Here is a 27,213-nt window from a genome sequence, read left to right on the forward strand (position 1 = left end):
TTTTCTGTCCATAGGTTTGTGTGTGAAATTTGTGCACATTTGACTCATTGACAAATAAAGGGTTAATAAAACGCCTAGATTTATATTTTTGTTGCCCCCCCCCCCCCCCCCCAAGTCATTTAGTATCACCGATACATTTCAAAGATGTTGCCGCTACATAGACTATTTACGTGTTGTGTTTTTGTGTTGTGTTTGTGTATATGTGGTATAATCTCTTTGGGTTACAAGTGTATTAGTGCGTTGCATGCATGCACGTACCAGTGCGTGTGTGTGATTTTCAGCAAAGAACCACTAGCTAGGGGCTCTGACCGTACCGCGGATCGGTATTCGATGGATCGTGATGCCAGAGCGCGCTGTGAGCGAGCTGAGTTGAGCTACTAGCCAGGGATGCGTATCGTGTTCACACATCAAAGAGATTCTCTTTGCCTTTTGGTACACACATGCACATCATGACATGCACCACTGCACCACTACTGTTACATCTACTATCTAGCTCTCTGTCTACGTCACGTTACGTTACGGAGGATCAGTCTATATCAGTATATGATTCATAGTGGAGTACAGTATAAGTTTCTACAAGACGTGACGACATGACATCTCCGGCCGATCCATGCCCACCACCACCAAGCAAGGATGCGGTACTATATTACTGCTAGATAGCTCGTCGTGATCGTCTGGCATGATACGTCATGTTCTCGTATTACTCGATTAGTCAGTGTGTATTTACTACTAATTTACCCTTCCCAAGATTAAGGTCACCTAAACCGGAGTTAGAGAAGGACAAATAAATGGAGAAAAGGAGGTGAGGTTCTGTTGTTGTCTAAATGTGTTCATTATAATCCGCTTGTATCTTGATTCCTACTGGATCTAGGCCTACGTAAATTTACACTAAACAGCTACAGACTGTATGCACAGCAATAGTCAGATGCAGAACCACGGTCCCAAATACTGAAATCTATGTATTCACATTGTGTGCGTGTAGCCTGTAGTATGCATGCATGTAAAATGCAGTCGTACGGCGACCGCAACATTACATTTTACATTGCATTAACATTAAGGTTCTAGATTAGCGCAGTGATTGGACATTCAATACTCAAGTCAAGGTTTAACTGATATGCATGTGATTCGTTCATGAGACCTCTTTAATACCTCGGGTACCTGCTGCTTCAGGAAATAATTTTCCTGGTATCATCGACATTGAAGACATTTTTCATCAGCTGAAATTGCTAATCAAATTTGAGTTTGAAAATTATTCCCTGTGCTTGATCAAACTTGTATCTTCCTCATTTCTGCTCTTTGCTTTTGTTTAAATTTATACTGTGTGTGTTGATTCTTGTCTGTTGTCTCTGGCTTGACTCCTGACCACATTGCTTAGTACATGACGATTAGTGTATCGCTAAAAATTTCTTTCTGCAAATCAAACGCAGTTCTCCAGGACTGGAGGAAGTCAACAAAAGAAGAAGAAGTTTAACTCTAGAGCTGAGGTCTATGTTTATTCTTTCTTCTGCATGTTGCACAAAGCAAATTGTCCAAGGACTATTCTAGTTCGACCTCCCATGCCAAATGAATAGATTCAACTTTACATGCAGAAGCATAGACCTAGTGCTGGTGATCGATAATTTTGATCGGTATCGCCTCGTTAATCTGACCGTCGGTGTTGGAGCTCGATTTAGTGCTGTTATTTGGGGGCTAGCACTAGCACTAGCACTAGCACCGAACTTGAAATCACCCAATGTAGTGGGCGGTCAAATTTTGGACAACGACAACGTCATGGTCGAATTACGGGCGGGCTGCTTGACATAAAGGCCTTACATACAGTGTACATGTAATAACCATAAAACCTATGTTGTAGACCGATACACTAACCATCTGCCTCTTGTTACTGTATGGTCGGCCCCTCACAACCAACAGACAGTTCTATTCTCTCTGATGTAAGAGATCACAAAAATTGGCATACATAGAGAAGACCTACTTGTAGAAATGTAATATTCTATATGTCTCAAGGACAACGAGTTGAGCCCACCATTTTCATGATTTATTCCTATTATACACTATTTTGTGTGCTTTATTGGGTAAAATGGCATTCAAATCTGCTTTCCCACAAGACACGGCAGCCGCATTCAAACCGCTGAACTCGCATGTGTGCAGATAGATCGCACAGTCTACACAGCAGAGTGAATGGGAGATATCTGTTTGTTGTAAGGGGCTGACTGTATTACTGACTGTACAGGCCACCGAGCAAGAGACAGATTTATCGGTCTACAATGTCAAGCCTAGTCTAGTAGATCTACAACATGGCTTTACCATTATCAACCAAATGCCACTGTTGTGCTGTCCATTACAATTTCTACAAATGGAGGGGCCTATTGGGGCAATGAATTACAATGTAGGACTCTGTAACTTTATTTCCAAGAGATCTATCATAGTCGGAGATCTATCCAGAGTCAAGCGATAAGCATTGGATATGATGCCTGGTGTTGCTAGATCTGTATTTTAAAGTTAAAATACATTACAGTGTACATAGTTCTCATATATGCCATGCCTGCGGAACTTGAATTTTGCTCTAAAATGTACATGTACACTACACATACATGTGTGCTAATGCATATTAAATGTGTGAAATACACGATCAATCATCGCGTAATGTTCTACCTACATTATGTACATACTACTGAATGGTAACGGCTCTTCAGTATTAAAGTTATGTACTATGATCTAATTGTTTACACCTTTGATCTCAAAATACTCCAAAATAACTCAATACATGTATCCTGGCAAATCATTTTGGCTAAACAAGTTTCTTGGTACACCCTTTTGATGTATTGCAAGCAAATTCCAAATGGTGGAAGATGAATTTGAGTCCCTCTGCAAACTATGTTTTGGTTTTGATTTATTTTTACCACCAGGCATGCTACATTGTAGATGAGGACTAGGGCATAGAGGTGTATCGACTGTCTACGTGTATATTTTTATATGTTTAGTTACGGTAAATGTCCCTATGAATGATAAAGTGTCATGTAGCTTGATCTCACAAATCTTCACTGAATTTCCTTCTTTTTTTTAAACCATGATATCATAACTTTAAAGCTTGTAATCCTTTTTGTTGCACTGTTACCTCCGCCAAGGGAGGAGGTTATGTTTTCATCGGCATTGGTTTGTGTGTTTGTTGGTTTGGATGTGTGCAAAATAAATCCAAATGTTGTGAAAGGATTTGGATGAAACTTACAGGAAAGGTTGAGAATGACACAAGTAACAGATGATTAAATTTTGGTAGTGATCCGGGAATTTTTGTGGATTTTTTGAAGGATTTTCAATATTTTCGCAGGTACAGCCAATGAACTTGTGAGTTCAAGCTGTGCATTTTTGAGGTATTCATACTTGTATGCGTACTAAAGTGTGTGCTGTACATGTAGTTTCTGGTGAGGCAAGGCACGCTGTACAGCTGGAAGTTGATGACGTAACGAAAGGCTTCTATATTGCCAGGAAATCAAGTGATTTTCAGCATGCATACCCATACAAATGGGTGAAAATCCGTAATCTCTGTGGAAAAACAAGATCAGTGGTGGAATGAGCTTGGTGGTGGAGGTCTGCGTTCTCAGAATGCTTCTCTAGTTTTGTTATGATTTTTTTTTGTGGCACAAATCATAGTTTTAAGAGCTTTGTAAATCTGATGAGATCTCAGAGTCATACTAGTCATAGCCTCACCTATCAATATCAGCAGTGAAAACATTTTTGTCCCCGCCGAACGAGTTCGAGCAGGGGACTATGAAACGGGCTCCGTACGTGTGTGTGTCCGTCTGTCCGTGTGTCCGTGTGTGCGTCCGTGTGTGATCAAAATGTTCAATTTGCTACTTCTCTGTCATTTATAAGCCAATTTTGATTGTTTGCTTTATATGAGAGCACTACATGGGAGCTTTGAAACTCTAACACAGAATTTCAGTTGTGACCTTTGACCTTGACCTTTGACCTGTATTGTACATTTGCTACAAAATGCTACTCCTTCGCCATTTCTAACCCAATTTCGTTTCCGTTTGCTTTATGTGATGGCACTAGGTGAGGGCTTCAAAACTGTTACACAGAATTTTGACCTTTAACTTCTTTGACCTTTGACTTTGATTTTTGACCTATATTGTACATTGGCTTCAAAATGCTACTCCTTCGCCATTTCTAACCCGATTTCGATTCCGATTGCTTTATGTGATGGCACTAGGTGAGGGCTTCAAAATTTGTACACAGAATTTTGACCTTTGACTTCTTTGACCTTTGACCTTGATTTTTGACCTGTATTGTACGTTTTGCTACAAAATGCTACTCCTTTGCCATTTCTAACCCGATTTCTATTCCCTTTGCTTTATGTGATGGCACTACAAGTACATGAGGGCTTCAAAACTGTTACACAGAATTTTGACCTTTAACTTTTTTGACCTTTAACCTTGATTTTTGACCTATATTTTACATTGGCTACAAAATGCTACTCCTTTGCCATTTCTAACCCGATTTCGATTCCGTTTGCTTTATGTGATGGCACTAGGTAAGGGCTTCAAAACTTCTACACAGAATTTTGACCTTTGACTTCTTTGACCTTTGACCTTGATTTTTGACCTGTGACCTGTATTGTACATTTTGCTACAAAATGCTACTTTCGGCGGGGACATATATAACGCACCGCGTAATTTCTACTTTTCCTTGTTATCTAAAAAACTCCATACATTTAATTTATGATATTAGATGGAAGTTTGACAACACTGCTGCCATTTTGTCTGTCTCATTCTGCTCTATCTATTATAGTCATCTTGAACATTCCATGGTGTGGAAATACCTTTTAAAGTGCTCACATGTCCTTCATCATGATATTCTCTTTTTTTGTCCCCGCCGAACGAGTTCGAGCAGGGGACTATGAAACGGGCTCCGTACGTGTGTGTGTCCGTGTGTCCGTCCGTCCGTCTGTCCGTCCGTCCGTGTGTCCGTGTGTCCGTGTGTCCGTGTGTGCGTCCGTGTGTGATCAAAATCTTCAATTTGCTACTTCTCTGTCATTTATTAGCCAATTTTGATTCTGTTTGCTTTATATGATAGCACTACATGGGAGCTTTGAAACTTCTACACAGAATTTCAGTCGTGACCTTTGACCTTGACCTTTGACCTATATTGTACATTTTGCTACAAAATGCTACTCCTTCGCCATTTCTAACCCGATTTCGATTCCGTTTGCTTTATGTGATGGCACTAGGTGAGGGCTTCAAAACTTCTACACAGAATTTTGACCTTTGACTTCTTTGACCTTTGACCTTGATTTTTGACCTGTATTGTACATTTTGCTACAAAATGCTACTCCTTCGCCATTTCTAACCCGATTTCGATTCCGTTTGCTTTATGTGATGGCACTAGGTGAGGGCTTCAAAACTTCTACACAGAATTTTGACCTTTGACTTCTTTGACCTTTGACCTTGATTTTTTGACCTATATTGTACATTTTGCTACAAAATGCTACTCCTTCGCCATTTCTAACCCGATTTCGATTCCGTTTGCTTTATGTGATGGCACTAGGTGAGGGCTTCAAAACTTCTACACAGAATTTTGACCTTTGACTTCTTTGACCTTTGACCTTGATTTTTGACCTATATTGTACATTTTGCTACGAAATGCTACTCCTTCGCCATTTTTAACCCGATTTCGATTCCGTTTGCTTTATATGATGGCACTAGTTGAGGGCTTCAAAACTTCTACACAGAATTTTGACCTTTGACTTCTTTGACCTTTGACCTTGATTTTTGACCTTTATTGTGCATTTTGCTACAGAATGCTACTCCTTCGCCATTTCTAACCCGATTTCGATTCCGTTTGCTTTATGTGATAGCACTAGGTGAGGGCTTCAAAACTTGTACACAGAATTTTGACCTTTGTCTTCTTTGACCTTTGACCTTGATTTTTGACCTATATTGTACATTGGCTACAAAATGCTACTCCTTCGCCATTTCTAACCCAATTTCGATTCCATTTGCTTTATGTGATGGCACTAGGTGAGGGCTTCAAAACTTCTACACAGAATTTTGACCTTTGACTTCTTTGACCTTTGACCTTGATTTTTTACCTATATTGCACATTTTGTTACAAAATGCTACTTCCGGCGGGGACATATGTTACGCACCGCGTAATTTCTACTTTTCCTTGTTTTATATATGATTAATGGCATGCTTTAAATGTACCTTTTTAGATTTTATTTGTTTAATGTCACATAAAACTGAGTTCTAAAAGAAAGTGCTGTGTTAAAAGGATGCAGTATAAAAGGAGCTGCGTGTTGTATGATGGCTGCAGTTGCTTCAAGTATAGGTTAGCAGAGAAATTTTCATATAAAAAATGTATTCAAATATCTGTCATGAATACATTTGTAAAAATATTTTTTATAAATTATTATGTTCATACTTTTTAATGCTGCAGGGTTGTATAACGTGTCACTGAGCTTAAAAGAGACCTTGATCACCATGGATGGACGGGACAACTCAAATGTTGGCTCCAGTGACTCAGAAGGAGTCCCTGCAAGGCCCCTAAACAAGCGAGCAAAGTCCAAATCCCGAGTGTGGGACCGGGTGGCTCGGCTAGCGCGAAGAACCAGGAGCTCTCGTGAAGGAGACAGCGACTTCGCGTCAACTGGTGAAGAGGCCGGCGAGGCAGATCTTCCTTCGGAGCATATGGACCTCAGTGATGGGCCCTCGACAAGTTCATATCAGTCTCCCAGTACTAGGAAAAAGCAACTCTCTGACTGCAGCTCTTCCAGTGAAGGCGATCTGGCGATCCATGAGACTGCTATCAGGTTAACCAAGGGAAAGAAAAACCGATACAAGCCCCCTGACAACAGTGAGGTTGTGTATCAACACTGTGTTCGACCTAGTGCTGTCAAGGCGATGTTTCGCCCTGCCCAGTACATGTTGCAAACTGACCAATCAGTGCAAATGAGAAAGAAGAGAGGCCAGTGTAATTCTGTGACTTGTAGACACTCAGACTCATATTCTGTTGGATGTGGTCATGAAGGACCCAGAAACTTGAATGATGTCTCCGAGGACTGTTGCCATTGTCCTGCTTGTTGTTGCTGTCGTCGTGGCAATGGCAGCTGGGCATCTGGGAGTTGGCCAAGGAACAGATCGTGTCCCCTGCGCATGAGTCTACGATTGGCCGGGCCAGGGAGCATGTTCCAACTGCCCAAGGCCATTCAGTCTCCGTCCTCATCCCCGCGTGGGAAGAACTTGTGGAAACGCAACTCGGTGCAGGGGCCTCTCATGACAAAGTCAGTGTCCCTCCACAGTGAACGTCCAGGGAGTGCTATGTACGACATGAGGATTTCCACTATGGAGTGCACTGAGGAGGAGAAGGCAGCCTTGAGGGCGAACCGATCCTTGGACATGCTTCACAGCGCCGTCATGCATGACGTCAAGGGCTTATCTAGAAGCATTCCGCTGTTTTGCGACCAGGAGAGGACAATAGATGAACGAAATGGCTCTGAGCGTGAGAGCAAGGAAAAATCAAAGTGTGGCAAGCAGATTGCTTCCTGGAAGGACAGGGTTTCTGGACCAGTCTTTAAGGAGAGGATGGAGGTGAGGCAGATTTGACTAGGTCTTTCAAAATTTTGAATTTTGATGGAAGCATCCATGTTTTGAAGTATTTTCACCAGCAGTGATGTAGTCATGATGATCAACTGATTTTTGTATTGCTACATATGAAAGTAGCAAAAAATATCTTTCATACAAATACAATGTATGATTCTGAACAAACAAAACCATGGGTGCACTGTGGCTTTTCTTCAGTTGGATCACTTTCTGTCCAAGAAATAATGCCTCTGTACAAGTCTAAGCACTCATGTGTAATACATGGAATGTCAAGTGACTCTATAAAAGATAGATACCAAATATGTAGAATATATGCATAAATTGGAGTAGTAACAAGCAGTGCATACAGTATATGGTTGTTTGCTAGACCTCTATTGATGATCTGTTCTTTTAAATAGGTAAATTGGTGATATTTCTTATGTAAAACAAATGAAGAGCTACATTGTGTATTATGTGAATTTATAATCATGTAATTGGAATATCCACATTTTGTGTCATGGCAGGTGAATTTCATACTTGAAAATGACTTGTGTAACTCATAATTAAAGTTGGTTCATGACTTTATGCTTCCTTCCCTGAAATTCACTCTTCTATAGGTTACATTTTAGTTTAGATACATCATCTCGTGCACTAACCATTAAAAAAATTAGAAATGAAGTTTGTACTGTAGCTGTAAATTATTCTGTTGAGTAGGAAATGAAAGTTGGCCTGTCCTGTTCAGCATAGTCCTTGAATTTAGATGTCATGAGATGATGTGTTGCTCCTTCAACAGTTTCAGTGGCCATTATTTGCAGTACACTATTCATCACTATTCAGAAGATATAACTCAACAAGAGTGTATGGGACAACATAAATCACTGTCTACTTGGTCACGAGTAGTGTCTGTGATATAGGAGGTGTTGTATCCTTGGTGCTTACCTTGTATTTGTGCAGTGTTTTTTTTTAATGTGTGTTCCATGCTCTTATCTTATTCGTGTAGACAATTCTGGAATGGTTTGGTGAGTTCAATGACCAACAGAAGAACATTATGATGAAAAGACTTGTGGTAAGTTTTTTTGTTTTTATTTGTTTACCTATTATTTATTTATTTATTTATTTATTTATTTATTTATTTATTTGTTTGTTTGTTTGTTTGTTTGTTTGTTTTATATTTATTTATTTATTTATTTATTTTGCTGTCTTTGGCAGCATATAGAATGACTTAACGTCAAATTTCATGAGCGATATTCCACAGTATAATTGTCATTACCGTCACTACTGGAATAGGTTTTTTACACATATTGCTCACATGCTTAGAATTGCCCATTCAACAAAGATATTTAGAATCATAAGAACTGGCTTAATCTCTTTCATTACAGTTATAGACTTAAGTGAGTACCAACAATCAAATAGAAAGAAAAAAAAACCCTACCAGTACATTGGTTGCTTACTGTATAAATTGGCTAAAACTCACTTTCAGTGTGAAAAATTAAGATGTCTAGAAATGACATGTGCCACACAGCTAAAAACTTGATATGGCATGGTAACATATTGTATGATTTCTTGCACTGCAGCACCAGAGATTCCCTTGTACATTAGATTTCAAATTTTTGGAGTGAATTTGAACTCTGCTGCATATAAAACTTATGCACATACAACGTAACCTATACATGTAAAAGAACCCACTTCACTTCTTTCAGGAAGAGTTGGGAGAAATCCTGATGAAGTGGTCAAACACACAAAAGTAGCTTCTGCCTGAGTGGCGAGGTCTACTGGTCACTGTAATTAACAGACTTTTGGCTGCCCTGACAGACAAGGAGGTTGCCAAAGAATAAATAATAATGAAAGTAGTAATGATAATGATAATAAATGTTACCTCACACCTTACCTTGTGTTTTGATAATGGATATTAACCAGTGTTTGTACTAGATGATCATCTTGGAGGAACGTGGGGTGAACACTGGAACACTGTACAAACTGGGCTTAAATTGAGGTCACATGCTAAAGTCAAATGTCATTTAAAATCACATGCTCAAACTTACCTGCAAGACTGTTTTACTGCTCTTTTTTTCCCCCTCCATTTTTAAAACATCCCTTTCATTTTTGCTGTACTGCCTTATTCAATCAATGCTGAGCACTTCATTCTAAACACTTGTGGGTTTTTCATTTTTGATATCAACAGGAGGAATGTGATCTTCCGCAGATGCATATGCTGTCGGTTACCATGGAACCCATCTTGCATCAGCACTGCCCTCACAATTGCCAGGACCTGTTGTCCTGGTTACCCACTCAGCTGTCACTGAAAATCCTTTACTGTCTAGATCCAGGTGAGTAGCGAATAAAACCAGTGGATACAAAGCTAGATATGACTGCAAAGTTAATTTACATGCTTTGATTTCAGACAGCGAACAAGAGATTAGTTTCCTCATTTTTGCCAAAATTCACTGTAAGGTGGTTTAATTGTAGACCATGGTTTATGTAAATGTGTTGATTGCATAAACATATACAACCTTGTACACACTTGATTCATTGCTTGCACTGACGTGAGGTCCAGTAGTAAATTAATGTTGTGATTGGTGTGCTTACAATTGTATCTTATGCTTTCCATTGTGTTTCACACTTCTTTTAGACCACAAACTACATTTACGCCGTGGATTTGATTTGAACTAACCTTTCATGAAACATGTGAAACCTTTGTGAAGCGAACTGTTGAGTCTTAGCGAAGGAACATGTAAATTGTCAAAAGTACATGTGCTATGCTGTTATGCTTGATGAAAATGTTTTTACTGCTCATACTACACATTAATGATGAGTTAGTCTTTGGCATATTGTTATTGATGTAAAAAGAAACAAAGAAAACCTGTGGGCACATTTAGTCATTCCCTCCCATCTCTGATTATGTTGTAATTGATCTCATCTCTCCAGTGAGCTTGTGCCGGTGTGCCGGTGTGAATCGGGCCTGGAGGGAGCTGGCGGAGGACTCTAACCTCTGGAGGCAGCTCTGTCTGGAGCAGAAGTGGCGGCTTTCTCAGGTCGAGGAGCACAAGCAAATGATCAACCACATGGGCTCTTGCATACAGGTGCGTACAGGTCATTGCACTTAAGTGAAACTTCTATCATGCTGCGCAGTGGCCGAAAATATTTTACCTGCTGCAAAACCCCTTTTATTGTTTTCCAACACATCATGTGCCTGTCTGACACAACCAGTGGTTACCTGATCATAGTCCCTGCAACAGTTTTTGAGAGCAGCAAACAACCTGGTGTTGGTTATGCATTCATCTAGCCAGGGTCATGCAAAACACAGGCACAAATTCACTCAGACATGACTGTAGTGAATACAATCACTTTCGTGTTTTGCATGGATATTTAATATTTGTAAATATTCATTACATTACATAAAATCTCCATTTACGTATAAGATACTCCCCATGTAATGTAAACGCAGATCCACATATTGTGAATATGATTGGTAGCCTCTGTATTGCATTATCAGGATGTAGTAATGGGACTGCCCAAGTGTGATATGATCACCGTGAGACCATACAGAACTGTTAGCTCTCATTATGGCCAACGTGAAAAAAATATAGTAAAAAAAAGAAAGATGTTGTGTCATTATTTGAAATGCCCAGACTATCATGAAACACAATTTCCTAGCGCTGCATGAACTACAGACAATGCTTTAGTAGTTGAATGTAGACTGTATAGAGGTGAACGAACACACTGGGTATTGTTCACAGCTCATGAGAACCATATTGTGTCAGGAAGTTTCCCAGCAACCATTTCCTCTATCTTGGCAAGCATGAGTGATTCCAGCTTTGAAAACAGTATCTAGAGCAAATGTCACCCAGCTGCATAAAAACAGACACAAGAAAAAGTTGCTTGTGCAATACAGGCAATATTTACTTTGGTGTGCAGGCTGGGTAGATCAGTGAAATCAATCTCTCTGGTGTAGTTTTCTTACATTATTACAATATATTGTTTGTTCAACACTTTGCATACAGGATGTTTGAGTTCCGTGTTTTATGTTGATCTAACACGACCATTGGAAAAAAAAAAAGAGGCTATTTCTGACTCTGCACAAAAGGTCAGATGAATTCAGAATATATACGAGTGGCAATTGCGCAACTGTTTTATATGATTATGAATTGTATTTCCACAGTGGAAAAGGGTGTTTGCAGAGCGGTACAGGTTGAGACGGAATTGGCTGAAGGGACTGTGCACTGTGCGCACTTTTGAGGGACACACCCAGGGCATATCTTGTGTCCAGTTTGATGACACCAGGATCGTCAGTGGGTCATCTGATAAAACCATCAAGGTCTGATTGTCATTAGTTGGTTGACCCCTCCTCCTTACGATGAGTACATTATCTTCTTATGTATCTATGCATCGTTTTTTTCTCTTTTTTTTCTTTTTTTTCCCCGTTTATCCATTTATCTGTTTGGGCCTTCATATTGTACTTGTGTACTGTATACGTTATGTATTTCGCAAGTCCAAATTTGCACAAATCAGGAATTCCTGACAATTTCGCGAGTGGTTAAATTTGCGATCGTGGAGTCCTATACTAAACCAAAGAGATTTCTTTGTACTGACTGGAGAAGTGTACACACGTCACATTCACATCAGGAACAGAGTCAATATTTTTTGCGTGTCTTTAATTTCGCAAATAGCGACTGACTCGCAAAATTTGCGAAAATAAAAACCTCACGAAATATTCGGCGTATACAGTATTTCAAATGGCTAATTTACATGTATGAATGTATTTCATATCTCATCTGATTCCTGAATTAGTCAATGTATTTGCATTTTACTTTTGCTCCTTTAAACAGTGTGTCCATTCAGGATATATACTTATGAGCAATTGAAGGCAAACAAACTGAAACAACATGTTTTAATATAAATTCAAACCCTTTTATATCATGATTTTTATTGTTTTGCGTTAATTTTCCCCTGTTTGGATGGGAAAAAATGTGAGGAAACTTCTATGATGTTACAGTTTTCCATTTTTCTTTTTACATAATATTTGTATCGCAGTTTTATGCCCACAAAGTTTGAAGTGAGAGAAACCAAAAGCCAGTACCAATGTGAAGAGAAAATACATCGGTACTGCACACCCATAATATCTCCTATGAAAGTGAGAATGCTGGCTATAAAATTTAATCTGTGTCTCATGGAATAATGTGAAAAGTGAGTGACTGAGAATGCTGCTGACATAACCATGATTTGCTTTGTATCTATCTTTTTATGCCTCCGCCAACGAAGTGGCCGGAGGCATTATGTTTTCGAGTTGTCCGTCCGTCCGTCCGTACGTCCGTCCTGTTTTGTTTTTGTCGATATCTCAAGAACCGTGGGGTGGTTTTACATCAAACTTGGTATGAGGGTATATCCTGGGGGGATAGTACTTTGTTTGGATTTTAGGGTCACGGGGTCAAAGGTCAATGGTCACAGGTTATTTTGTGAAAAAAAGGTTGAAAATTCATGTTTTTCTCCATATCTCGCAAATGGTTCAAGGTATCTTCATGGAACTTAGTATATATGCTTGTTCCAATGGGCAGTGATTATCTAGGGAAGTTGGGGGTCATGGTTCAGAGGTCAGGGGGTCAAAGGTCAAGGTCAACTCCTCAAAATATCACTACTTTCCTTATATTTATGCAATGCCTGAAGGGTTTTTTTTTTTTTTTTAACTTGATGTATTATATACATGTATTACTCAATATATATTCTGTGGGAAGTTTCTTGCCAAAAGGTAAAAGGTCAAAAGGTCAAAGGTCAAGTGAAAGTGCTGAATTGCACTTTTTCCTCCATATCTCAAAAGTAACTCAAGGTATCATCATGAAACTTACATATTTATGCATGTTCAACCTAACAGTGATTCTCTTTGGAACTGTGAGGTCAAAGGTCAAAGGCCAGGTTTAGATAATGCTATTTTCCCATTTGATACTGAAATTATACTTTTTCTCAATACCTTGAAAATTACTCAATGCATAAACTTATAAAAGGGTCAAAAGTCAAGTAAAAATCATCAGTTCCCCAAATACCTGCACTCTGACATTTTAATCATTCATCCAATTGAACCTAGTTCTAGGAAAGTGAACATTCAGCACATTTGTGTCAAACCTGTCATTTTAATATTTTGCCAATTGTGTGAAACTGTCATCACACATTGCCAAGACATTGTACTGTAGACCTATTAGGAGAACCATGCATTATGGCGGAGGCATATCAGTCGCCGTAGCTATATATCTAGTTTTTTAATCAACCCACAATCAATATGCTGTGAATGGCACACATTTTACAATGGTTTTAGTCTCGTGAGTTATACAAGTCAACTGTCGTTTGCAAAATCAAGAACATGCCAAACCTGAACTTGTGAACTTTACTTCTTGAAAAATGATAGAACTTCATTTTCTTGCTGTGGTTCTCTGTTTTAAATTTAACCAGCTCACAAAAATCATTATTCAATTACTAATCACTATAAAACTATGTGATACAAGCAGTAGTTGTGCATGTTAAGATGAATGATACTTAGTTAAAATGACCGATCGTGTATGATTTTGCCCTGATAAGGTGTGGAACATTCGCACCAATTCTCCCTGGTCAGTTCAGACACTTGTCGGTCACTCTGGGACTGTGCGATGCCTGCACCTAGAAGGAAATCGTCTGGTCAGTGGCTCTACAGACTGCACCATCAAGGTGAGTGTGCTGACCCCTCTCCCTGCTTCATTGGAAATAATTTGTTGATTGATGGGCGAGATTTAGAAAATTTGCAATGGTCATAAAATACTCATCCCCAAGGAAGACTTCGATTGGATGAATGCCTATTTTTGATTGCAAGACATACTGATTAAACATAGCAATTTGGAAATACCACGGTACTGGTGTAGGTAAATAGCAATAGCCTGTCATCCCCATATGTACCTTCATGATTGGAAAAGTAGTCCATCAAAATGCGAGTATTATTCACTAGATGAGTACATTCTTGTGTGCGAGTGAAGTCAAGGTTGCTTGTCATTAGTTTGCCATGAACTGTTTACTGTAAAGGCTTTGAATCCAGTGTTGCTTTTATATTGAATGTCATACAAATCTATGCAAGAACTGAGCTTAAGCAGAAATTTGACAGTGGAAATCAAAAGAACTACCACTTTGATGGCACATTTTTTTTTTTGAACGGCCCCCAGGTCTGGGATTTATCGATGCAAAGTAGCTGGTCCAGCATTGCGTGCAGGGTTACCATGGTCGGACATGATGACACAGTCCGCTGCCTTCAGGTGGACGACGAGAAAGTGGTCAGTGGATCATATGACAGGACACTCAAGGTCTGGGACATCCGCACTGGTCAGTGCAGAGTGACCCTGAGGTGAGTCGGCTATAAATCAGCGAGTCTTTGATGTTTGCTTTTGACACATTGGCTTTTAAATATCCATCAAATCATTAAAAATGAATGTTATTGCAGTAACAAAGGCTTCAATGTGAATGCTTGTTGGGCATTTAAGCTAGCAAGCTATCTAATTACTGTTTGGCTTTAAGGAGTGCCAGTAGGTGAATGGACAGCTTCAGCTAGTTTGCCACTGAAAGTTTCTATTTGTGTTTACAGACAATTCACTTGTCTGCAAGAGTTTGTCATTACAAGGCTTCAATGCCGTCACAGTTGAATGCACAAATAATAGACAAAAGAATGAAAACAAGAAAAGCATATTGGTACGGCTTATAGTAATCCTGGTGACATGGAGTAAGTAGTACAGTTGTGATAGTATTAATCATAAAATTACAATAGTAATGGCAGTGGTGTAATAGTAGTAGTAGTGTTCGTATATGTTATTAAACAGTGATTACAATGATAATGATACATGAAAGAAGAGAAAAAGAGGAAATATAAGGTGAGATGGAAAGAAGAAGGGGGAAAAAGAAGAAGTGATAACTGTTGGGGCAGTGATAGTACATAAGTCAAAGTAGTAGCAAGGGCAGGAGTGACATTGAGAGGGGATGAGAAAGAGATTGAAGATTGATTGATTGACTCTGTCTTCATTTAGTTGATTACTTTCGGTTTTCTTTCTGGTTGGCAGGGGTCATCAGGGTGCTGTCATTTGCCTCCAATTTGATGACACCAAGATTGTCTCGGGTTCGGCAGATAAGAGCATCAAGGTGAGTTATCGGCAGTGGACTTTGAATTACATGTCGAGATCCTTTTAAAGCTAAAACATAGTTCTCAGAAGAGCTCAAAATTTGTCTTTCACCGTTTAGAATTTGCCTGCAAGATAGCGAAAGGATGTACCAAGAAATCTGTCGGGCTGATGCGATTTGCCAGGATAATGAATTATTTTGGAGTATTTTGAGATCAAAAGAGTAAAATAATTTTTATCATGGTACACAACTTCTGTTCCTGAAGTGAACTCTCCATTTTTGTTTTTGTTTTTTTTTAAAGCAATTTAGAGATTGTATAACTAATGACATATGAAATATAAATTAACTTTTATTTTTCTTACCCCTGAGTACATATCCTTATCCATCATGGCATGTGTTTAGATTTGGAGCCTTGCTGAAGGGGTGTGTGTTCGCACCCTGACTGGTCACCAGAATTCAGTTACCTGCCTGCAATTTGACGCCAGCAAGATCATCAGCGGCTCCCTGGACAGCAACCTGAAGTTCTGGGACCTCAAGACTGGCGAGTCCACCAGCACGATCGACTGGGTGAATGCCGAGGGTCACACAGGGGTTGTAAGGTCAGTGGAATGGGGAAGTCACTATTGATTCCTTCTTTCAGATTCTCCCCTATATATCTTGTGTCTATTTAAAAGCGTATGTGTATGTGTGTAGGGCCTATGTATGTGTATGTGTGTGTGTGTGTGTGTGTGTATGTGTGTTGGAGAGTCCCCTAAGGAAAGCCTACTACACGTACCAGTTGTAAATTTCTGAAGTGGTATTTCTGTAGTTCGCCTGTGGATTGCATTGCGCCATTGTTTTGCTTGCACATCATATATCTTTTTCTCTCTCTCTCTATTAGTGCTTTCATGGCATGCTGTGACATCTGATAATTTGTCTTTAATGACAGCAACTTTCCATTATGATGACTGACGTGCGACTAAGCTTTGAATAGACTGTGATAATGATTGCTGGGATTATCAATATCATTGTCATGATCATTGCCATGAGCAGTAAAAATGCTGATAGAATCAGTACTTTTAATGAAGTACAAGTTATTTTGACAATTGTAAAGGTATAAATGGTCATTTGATAATGCAAGGATATTGAATAAAGAGAGTTTCATGAATAGTTTTTGTCGAGCCCACCAGAGGTAAGGGGAGACTAAGGGATCGCCTGCGGCGTCTGTCCGTCCGTCGTCCGTCCGTCCGTCCGTCTGTCGTCTGTCCGTCGTCCGTCTGTCCGTCGTCTGTCCGTAACGCTACAAAAACTTCAATAACTCTTTACCCTGGGCTTCAATTGCAATCAAACTTCGAGGGAAGAGGGGTCGTACAAAGTTTCACATTTTACCATATATGAAGGTCACCTCAAGGTCAAAGCTCACAGGCAGGGGTCAATGAACTTTAGGCCCAATGTTAAGTTTTTATGGCGTGTGTCTGTTATGGGTCATGACTTTTGATCCATAAGTCCGTTTAATACTGAACTTGGATGGTAAATGCCCCTTTGGGAGTGGATGGTCACCACAAGGTCAAAGGTCACAGGCAGGGGTCAACAAACTTTAAGAGCCCAATGTTAAGTATTTATGGCGCGTTTCTATTATGGGTCATAACTTTTGATCCATAGGTCCATTTAATACCAAACTTGGATGGTAGATGTCCCTTGGGAAGTGGATGGTGACCACAATGTCAAAGGTCACAGGCAGGGGTCAACAAACTTTAAGAGCCCAATGTTAAGTTTTATGGCACGTTTCTATTATGGGTCATAACTTTTGATCCATAACTCCATTTGTGACCAAACTTGGATGGTAGATGTCCCTTGGGGAGTGGATGGTCACCACAAGGTCAAAAGCATGGGTCAACAAACTTTTAGAGCCCAATGTTAAGTTTTTATGGCGTATTTCTATTATGGATCATAACTTTTGATCGGTAGGTCTGTTTGTTACCGGACTTGGATGGTAGATGTCTCTTGGGAGTGGATGGTCACCACAAGGTCAAAGGTCACAGGCAGGGGTCAACGAACTTTAAGGGCTCAATGTTAAAGTTTTTATGGCACATTTCTTTTTTGCCATAAATGTTTTATCTGTTATATCTCTGTTTTTATCTGTTATATCCCATTCGCGTACAATTTCTTGTACGCGAATGGGTGAGACACATTATGGCACTTGCCTTGTTTTTATTAGTTTGTGGTGTGTGTGTGTTTTTCGAAGAAGGTTGTTTTCATCCAGTAACAGTCCTCAAATATTTCCTGTCATGTCTGTCTGTCTGTGTAGATGTCTCCAGGCAGACAGCTGGAGGATTGTGAGTGCTGCCGATGACCGCACCTTGAAGGTGTGAACATCGAGACTGGGAGAGGATAGTCACACTCCGTCACCATAGCGACGGTGTCACTTGCCTCCAGTTCAACAACAGCAAGATTGTCTCAGGGTCCTACGACAAGACAGTGAAGCTGTGGACTTCAGCGCCGTATGAAGGCGGCTTGTTGTATCCAGGCTTGGTGCTTCACTGGGTTTCTCACAGAATAGCATTGTGCTGGCTTTGCCAGGTTATATTATGTATGTACATATGCATCTATGTATGTATGTACGTATGTGTGAATGTGTGTATGTATGTATGTATGTATGTTTGTATGTATGTATGTATGTATGTGTGTTCTTGTCTGATGTGGCCCCATGTTGAAAGGTCTGTGATGATTGATGACGATGCAAAAGTGGAGACTTGGCACATCGTCTACTCATGAGAAGCTGCCATTCTGTAACATGAATGCTCATTACTGTAGCGTGAAAACTTTTCATATTGAGCCATGTGTCAGCATGCACAGGTCTATTCCATTTCTCACCCTTCTCACAGCATGCCTGTGCAAATTTTCATTTTGGGGGCTGGAGACATGCCACGTAGGACATCTCAAAATTGCAATCTGTACCCAACTGCCTAGCACAGAGGATTGAAGATAGATAGAAGTATGAAAAGTTGAATATGGCATGGTATTGCCGTGGTAGTTCAGTTCACACTTCAAAGATGGATGTTTATAGTAGTCTGCAAATGTATTCTTTGTATCCAGCCAATAGGCACACTTCTGAAATCACCAATACTCTTTGCCTCTTCCAGTACTGCCCCTCTGTTTTAGGTGAAGGAGACCATCCTTCCGCCCAATTTCCTTCTTGACACTGTCACATGTGAACAGTGTGTGCTGCCATCGTTTACTACTAACACACTAACTTATCAGGAATCGAGTGTAACAGTGGACAGTGGAATTGCAGAAGTAGAAGTAGGTGCTTCACACACTACTGAACGATGTATCTTTTCTATCATGGTTATACAGCATTAGTCTTCAGTGCAATTTTACTAGGCATCGTTAAAGAAAAATGCATATCTGACAATGAACTTGATTTTTCATAGAATATGTATTGATTTTTAGACACTAGACTGTGTAAGGTTGTGTTAGCAAATACTTAAAATCCTTTGAACAATTAGTTGATGGTGTTCAGTAGTGATCAAGGAATGCCCGCTCCAGATTACGCAATCATAGATACACGTACATCCATTTTGTATTGGCCTGTCTTAGGAACAATGACGTAACGCATGTGCACATTCCTCATGTGGGAAAGATGTTCTGTGTGTTTTGTTTTGTTTTTGTTTTTGTTTTAAATTTTGGCACTTTCACATAATCTCACTCTACATGTCACTCTGTCTCGTTAGGTTGATGACAAAATGATGATTTGAGCATTAAATAATTGTGGATGTGAATCACTGTTGGAGAGTGATTCTGATATGTCACACTTAAATACTTATGTTTACTGTGAGAATTTCATCTACTAATGAAATATGTAGGCTGAAAAAGAAATACTGAAATACTGTATACCAGGTATGTGCTGATATTCTGTATTTCATGTGAACTTTGCATGCTGAAAAATGAGAGCAACACTGAAGTTTTGTAATAATTCTTTAGATAGAATATAAGAGAGAAGAGTGATATTTTGATTGTGACACAGGATCCTATAATTTTTTTTTCAGTCACATGTTTAAATACAATTAATATAATGTATTTATGTCCTAGATTTCATTAGTCACATGAAATTTTACTCTGATGTCCTTAATTTGTTTACTTAGCACTAGACATACCTACACCTTCTTTCTTTCTTTCATATTTCTCTTTGTGAGGATCAACCCACTAGTAACAACATGCATTCCAACTGTGATGCTCATAAAATAAATGAAATAAGAATATTTATATTGTGCCAAGCAATTTTGTACTGGATTTGTTTTATTGTCAGTCTTGTGGCTCTTTGTTTTTGTTGTTTTTAAATTCACCTAGTTAAAGTTTGAGAGAATACTAGAATTCACTGTGTAAGCATGTTAAAGGTGGTTTGACTTTGCCTAAACAAGCATTTTCCTTTGAGCCTTGCCCTGCAAACATAGGTCTGGCATCATAATCTGTCCAGTAGAACTCCAGTGTGACATGGAAAGAGGATGTATATGGGAAAACAAGAACTGAAGAAAACCCTTCATCTTATTTTCTTTTTGCTAGAAAGTGATGTACGCAACATTAAACTTTCCTTCGGTGTAGAATTGTTGGACTGTTACAGCCATTGAAAATTCCTACCAAGTACAGAAGAGTGAATTGCTAACTGATGGTTTTTCCATTGATGCTTGCAATCGTAGTTGTAATCAGACAGTGGGACCTGGAACACAATTTTTACCAGTTTTGTCTTGTTTCTGTCTTGGATGTCTTGAGTACAGGTGTACAATGAAACAGTTGTCACTCTAGTCTCCTTCTGTTGAGACTTGTCACCAATTAAAGCATGATGGTCTCTGAAATGGTCCTGTTGTCCATGGGAGTGCTAGTTCCAGAGTGACTGTTCAGGGGGCCTACAAGGGAGATGCTAAAACTTCTCCATCTTGGGTCTTGCATAACCCATTGTCTAGCATCATCGATGTTGTTGAAATGTATGTATATTCATGTATCATAACTGGTGCATCAGTATAAAGTGGCGTGTCATAAAACAAATTGTTGGTGTCGTGTGCAGAGTTTGTTTATATCGAGAAAAAAACAACAACAGAGATAAAAACTTATAAATGACTATAACTTCCGTTGAACCACAATAATGATGAGCAATATTATGACAAAGGTACTCTACTTATTTAACGTGTGGTGATGTTTTCATCAATGCCATGTACATAGCCAGCATATTTGGTGGTCTGTGGTGCTTTCTAGTCAAGTCTCAAGTGTGCAAGGAGTACTTTAATTCGCCATGCTACTGTGTTGACCAAATTTGTTCATTTACATTTCACCAGATGCAATCAGCTTTTGAATGTATTTTCTTCAGCCTTTTTTTTTTTCAAAGAAGTAATTCGAAAGCTAGGACATGGCAAACACAGTAGGCTGTGTAAACCATGTACTGGCATAAATTGAAATAAATGAGAATGGCTGTGCTGCAGTTTCTAGAAATGACAGTGTACGTTTTACATTCTGGGAGCAGTGCAGCACGACTTCATACCCGGCTGTTGGTAATATATAATGCAAACCCCCACTAACCACAAGTGAGACATAATGGCCCAAATCAAACAGGCAGTTTATATCAAGTCCATGAATTAGATTTAGTCCATGGACTGAAACAAGTGTGAAATGGGCATACCTTTCACGTACACATATCAGCACACGTTCATTATTGGATGTCTGTTCATGTACGCAATCCGTCTCTCACTTTTACGAAGACAAAATTTGCATAATCCATGGGCTTAATTTAAACTGCCTTACTTTGTGAATTTAGGTCAAATTGTTCGCAAATGGGATCACTGATTTTCAGGTGTCGGGACCAGGTTGTGAGGATTTTTTTCCCTTCCATTGCATTTTAGATCATACAGTGTACACATGCATACATGTACAGTAATGTACTTTATTTTCTTTCTTTCTTTTTTGTTCGACATTGTACATTTTTCACAGCCTTTAGCAAGCTTGAAATGGTAAAATTGCAGATGCAAAGTGAGTTTACGTACAAACTGTGCAGCAAAATACTTCTGATCACAAAATGCCAAGGGAGTATATTTGGACCTGTTATCGACAGCTTGAAAATGAATACCATACAAGGGATGATGCCTGTGCTTTTTCATCAATATCGCATCTGGTTCAGGTAAACACTGTGTGGGATGCAGGGTAGGTTAATGGAAAGATGGTTGCTATATTATTCTGTGCATCTTTCTTTCTCCTTTTTTTTTTTTCCTTAATTATTTTAAGGCCTTTGCTATGTTTTGGTGCCCAGAAGATTCTTTATCGTCTTTATTTCTGTCAAACAGTATTGTTATTAACCTGTGCATTAAATGTACTGTTATGCAGAGTTTAGGGGGAAAGTATGAAGCAGGAATACTTTAACTGTGTACTGCATCTCTGGCAAAGTGATACATATAGTGTACATGTGTATATATGCATATGAAAGTCAGTGTTGGTATGTCATGGTGCTGAAGTTGGACTCAACGGCAGGGTTATTGTATGCTTCTTTTACTTTGAAATATTTGTTAAATCAATTCTTTTAGTCCAGGCAAGTCTCCAAATGTCTTAAAAGACTCGGGTGTTGCTATCCATGTAGATCTCACCTGAAGAAAACCCAATTTATTGCTTTGTCGAAGGTGGATGGATACTTCTTGTTAAAACAAGACATTGCGGGAAAGTTGACGTTATCTGTGATTTAGGAACAGAGAAACAGGTGAATGAAAAAAAGAAAATGTGATATGTTAGGACTACAGTGTAGAGCTTGCATGCCACATGTATTGTGTTGAAACAGTTGCTGTGAAATGTAAGTAGCTTGTTGCATAAATTTTCACTGTATCAAAGCTACTTTGTCATAGAGCTGCTGAAAAAGGAGTAGTTTCAGCTGCCTTTATTTTCAGTGCGTAGATTGACTTTGTACATTTCCCTTTATTGCCACAGATTGCAAAACTGCTAGTTTTCAGAACATTCCATGTGATTTTCATGCTCCACAATATTCAGCAATATGAGTAAAATGTGACGAATGGTAAAACCAAGTTGATGAAATTTGCATTTATAGCAACAAAAAAAAAGAAAAGAAAATATGACGGAATCTTGTGTGATAAAATTGATGATGCAATGTATGTGGTCCTCCAGTGTACTTTGGACAAATGAGGTAAAGACTGATACGAAATTATATCAAAATGAAATGTGATAAAAGAGCATATAGAAACTGGAGAGCAGCGATAGTCAGGCGAGTGTGATCTTTTTGTGGTAAAATCCTCCTTTTTACACTTTGCAATACACCAGCACAGGGGTGAATACATAGTGATGTTTGTGCCAGTGTAAAATGCCATGTCTATGCATCCAAAGATCAACATTCTTTGACTCAATTACACTGTATGTTGTAATGTGTGAATATCGGGCATACTGGTACTGTATCTCTCTGCTGCTGCCTTTATTCATTCAAAGCAATGTGAAGAAAACTGCCAACTTTCGTTTCATTCTATTTGACAAAATGTTAACAGAGCACTGTGTGCACAGTGCATTAACCCATTTTCTGCCATGAACTTTGGACATTGTGTACAACGCTATGGGGTTTTCTGTGCAAATCTGCCCTCAAAGCACATAAGGGGTTGGCAAGGAGAGTAGTCCCATACTGGCATGGTATTATACCGGGTGTCCCAAAAAAAGCGGAACGGTGGATTTTCAGTACCTTGCGTTCTAAAAGTGATATATTTTTTAACATCATTAGAAAGAGAATCTTCCGCAGAAGACAATGATACCAAAATCATAAAATTTGGTTCAGTACTTTTTATTCTACGCCAATTCCTGAAAATGCAGTCATTTTCAAATTTCGCCGGATTTCTGCGTCTTATGAGATAATAATTTGAGTGCTACACGCGATCCATACGGTGAATATTGTGTAAGCTCAGTGATCCATGTCAACAAAAGATACAGCTTTCACATTGGGCACGGGCCAGAAAAGAAAAAAAAAAACACTGTGTATGTGTGTGTGTGTCTGTGTGTGTGTACGCGCCCAATAGAAAGCGTTATCTTTTGTTGACATGGATCAAGGAGCGTACACAATTCACCGTATGGAACGCGTGTCGCACCCAAATTGTTATCTCATAAGTCGCAAAAAATTGAAAATGACTGCATTTACAGAAATTGACGTAGAATAAAAAGTACTGAACCAAATTTAATGATTTTGGTATCATAGTCTTCTGCGGAAGATGCTCTTACTAATGATGTCAGAAAATATATCACTTTTAAACCGCAAGGTACTGAAAATCCACCGTTCCGCTTTTTTTGGGACACCCGGTATATCTGTGATATCGATTAGCAGGCCAAAAATTGACCAAAATGTGGTACAGCAGCTGTAATCTTCAAAGATGAAGGTGATGTGTCTTTGAATTGAGATATAGCATGTGATGGTGCGTTTTCTTGACATTCCTCATTGAAGTAGGAGATTATACTGTCAAGAAAAGCCATGGTACAGCTGTACATTGTTTCATAATAAAAAATGCTTCAGTATTTCAAGAAAATTTGTGGGTAGTTTGTTCTGCACAGTTAATGATCGAACTCAAACAAAAAATCTCAACCTCTGCAGGCGATATAAAAACTGTTAGACCAGCTTTGTTCACAGAATATTTTGCTTGATACATGTTTGTATTTGGTTTTTTGTAAGGAGACAATAGTGTGAAATCATGTAGAAATGGGGTGGGGGTGGTCTTTTTTAATTCTTACCTGCACATGTATTATTTGATGTATGTTGTCATTATTATTTATTGTTGGCTGATAATCTTGATAGTTTACTAAAGTTGGGGCATTTCAGAAGAATCTAATGGGCACATGAAATATTGGACCACAGATGCAATTTTGCCCGGATTTTTTTTTTTTTTTTTTTTTTAATTTGTAGTGTTACTTCTCAGTTTTGGTGCTAGCTGTTTATTTTATTTATTCATTTATTTTATGTTGCACTGGTCTTGAGTGCCAAAGTCCAAATGTGCAGAAATTGTCCATTGTCATTCAACTAAATGTTATATGTGCCATGCTTCGAGCTAGTAGACACCCTGTATGTATGGTACAAGCATAGAAGCTTGGCATTTTGTGGAAATTTGTGATAAATGCTAGTTGTTGTGTATCAATGTTGTAAAGAAAGTGAATAAATCATTTATTACAAAAGTATGGAAAATGAATAACTGTTGATTGTGCCTCTTAATTCAGTTATTGACATACATGGTACCGTAGCATTGGACAGTGGAGTAATGAGTGCAAGGGTAAAGCATATCACAAGGGGGGCGAGGTGTGTAAATCAAACATTAGTAGCAGCAAACACTATCACCAAAACACGATCATGCCACCTTGTGTGTTGACCGTGCACACCCTTGACATGGACAAACCCGGGGGGCATTTTCATGAAGCGTTTCATGAGATATTTTTCTCAGACAAACTTATACAAGCTACGAAAATCATTGCATGATTGACCGAGAGCAAATTTGTTAGAAAAAACACTTCATGAAATGACCCCCCTCCCCCCCCCCCCCCCCCCAGTCACAACAGATGATCCCATTTCCCCCACTTATGACTACCACAGTACCCACTAGGACAGCATAGCCATTAAATGTTTCAACATTGATCACTCTTTTGCATTGATGAGATTAATACCCATGTACTGGTAATGCAGGTGTACGTATCATTTCATGTGAGCAAGCAAAACCTCAACACATTTACTCACATTTTAGAGAAGTACATCATGTTTAGAAAGAGGCTTGAATGACCTCAGCCTGATTGTAATATTATGGTACATGTATGTGTACAGAGGAGGGAATACCATATACCGTAAGTGAGTGTACTATAGCTGGTATAGGGCTGGAGCGTGCATCAAGAATCATAATCTTTCAAATTTGTGTTGTAGGAAACCACGCTACACTACCTTGTGAAAGTAATGAGCTTTGAATCAAATCTTTTTGTGCTAGGCATGCATGCTTGTGAACCACCGTGGCTGAAGTGCGTGGTGCATGATATCGAACAGTTCTACACTGTGTAAGCCGTTACCATTTTCACAAGGGTTTAATTTGTGCAGATTTCACAAAACACTGTTAGAACACAAATTCAACAACACGTGATAATGTCACCATGTGCTAGCTATAGCAGTTTAGGGTAACAATGGTAATCATGGACTTACAGCGGCTAGCACTCAGCGTGCACTTAACACATGTCACAGTACAAGTGGGGTCTATTATGGTGAGTAAAATCAGTGTCACTTCACTTGAGCCTTATAGTTCATTTGTCTTGAGTTGAATTCTCTATTCTGCGTGTATCCGATTGAACACCTGAGTGACTGACTGGTCGATGCACATTTTAAAGGGACTGCATCCTGTACACTGCTGGTTGAGGTAAGGCATTCATGTTTTGAACATTTCTAAGTGAGATAATGAGAAACCTTTTATAAAATATGAAAGAGCTTGTAATTGTAAGAAGGATTCAACGTTTATTTGATGAAAATTGGTTTTCAAATGGCTGAGATATCAAAAAAAGTGATAATAAAAGGCGACATGCCACAACTTTATTATTAGGATCTTTGTTTCACCTTGTTTTTGGATATCATTTTTCATCAAATAAACTTTTGATACCATGTAGAATTGCATGCTCAGTGACATCTCATAGAGTGATTTCTGAATATCTCGCAAAACGTTGTCGTTTAAAGCTAAAAAAAAAATCTTCACCTCGACCAGAACTGTACACACCCTTTACGCACACATGCATTTTCTAGAAGCTTTAAAAAAAATCATGACGGATTAAATCACTGGTACGTCCTATGGCCATGGCAAAGTGTCAGAGTGAAATTCGGTAGTCCTAGCTGAATCCGGTATCAGGATATTATCTGTGATAACTGTCTAGGTCTGGGGATCAGCCGAGAATCTGTGTATACCCACAGCATGCACGCACCGGCACTGGCTCCTCGGCGAACTTCACCGGGAGAGCAGCGGGCTGGCGTAGCGTGAGCACGCAGTCGTATATCCGTTCAAGCGTCATCACATCCCCTTGTTTCTCGGAAAGTACTGTTCACAGCAAGTAAATTTGCTCACAGCATCTCGAGTTCTTATCATTTCGAATGGGTTACATTCGATCAAATAAGATCATGTAGCAAAAATGTGTAACAGTTAAACTGGTTTAAAGAATAAAGAATGGAAAACTAGGTGCAAAGACTGAACAGAACTTCAAAGAAGGCTGATGATCGATGAGTGAAACACGAAACGTGAATTTACAGTTGGATCGACACAAGAATAAGAAGATAAAGAGTAAGAATGTGATGGGGGTACAAAGAAGAGAAGACAGTGGGGGATGCAGAACAGGTAACAGAGTAGATGACACAGCGAAATTCGAAGAGAAGTTTGAGAGAAGAAGAAAGAGAGAGGACAGCTAGCACGCAGCAGACACGCTACGTGGGGAGAGAGAATGAATGGCTGCCGAGACGCGACGCGTACGCACGCACGCATACACACAGTGTACCATTAGCAGCCAGCCACTAACG

The 27,213-nt window shown here is 39.2% G+C and overlaps 1 pseudogene; it reads left to right on the forward strand.

Moving 5' to 3' along the window:
- Positions 1–426: 426 nt before the first annotated feature.
- Positions 427–26,678, forward strand: LOC139740557 (uncharacterized; annotated as a pseudogene).
- The last annotated feature ends 535 nt before the right edge of the window (positions 26,679–27,213 follow it).

This window comes from Diadema antillarum, unplaced genomic scaffold, assembly GCF_040938485.1.
Source record: "Diadema antillarum isolate AM-2024a unplaced genomic scaffold, OU_Dant_1.0 seq00000861_RagTag, whole genome shotgun sequence".
Lineage (NCBI taxonomy): Eukaryota > Metazoa > Echinodermata > Echinoidea > Diadematoida > Diadematidae > Diadema > Diadema antillarum.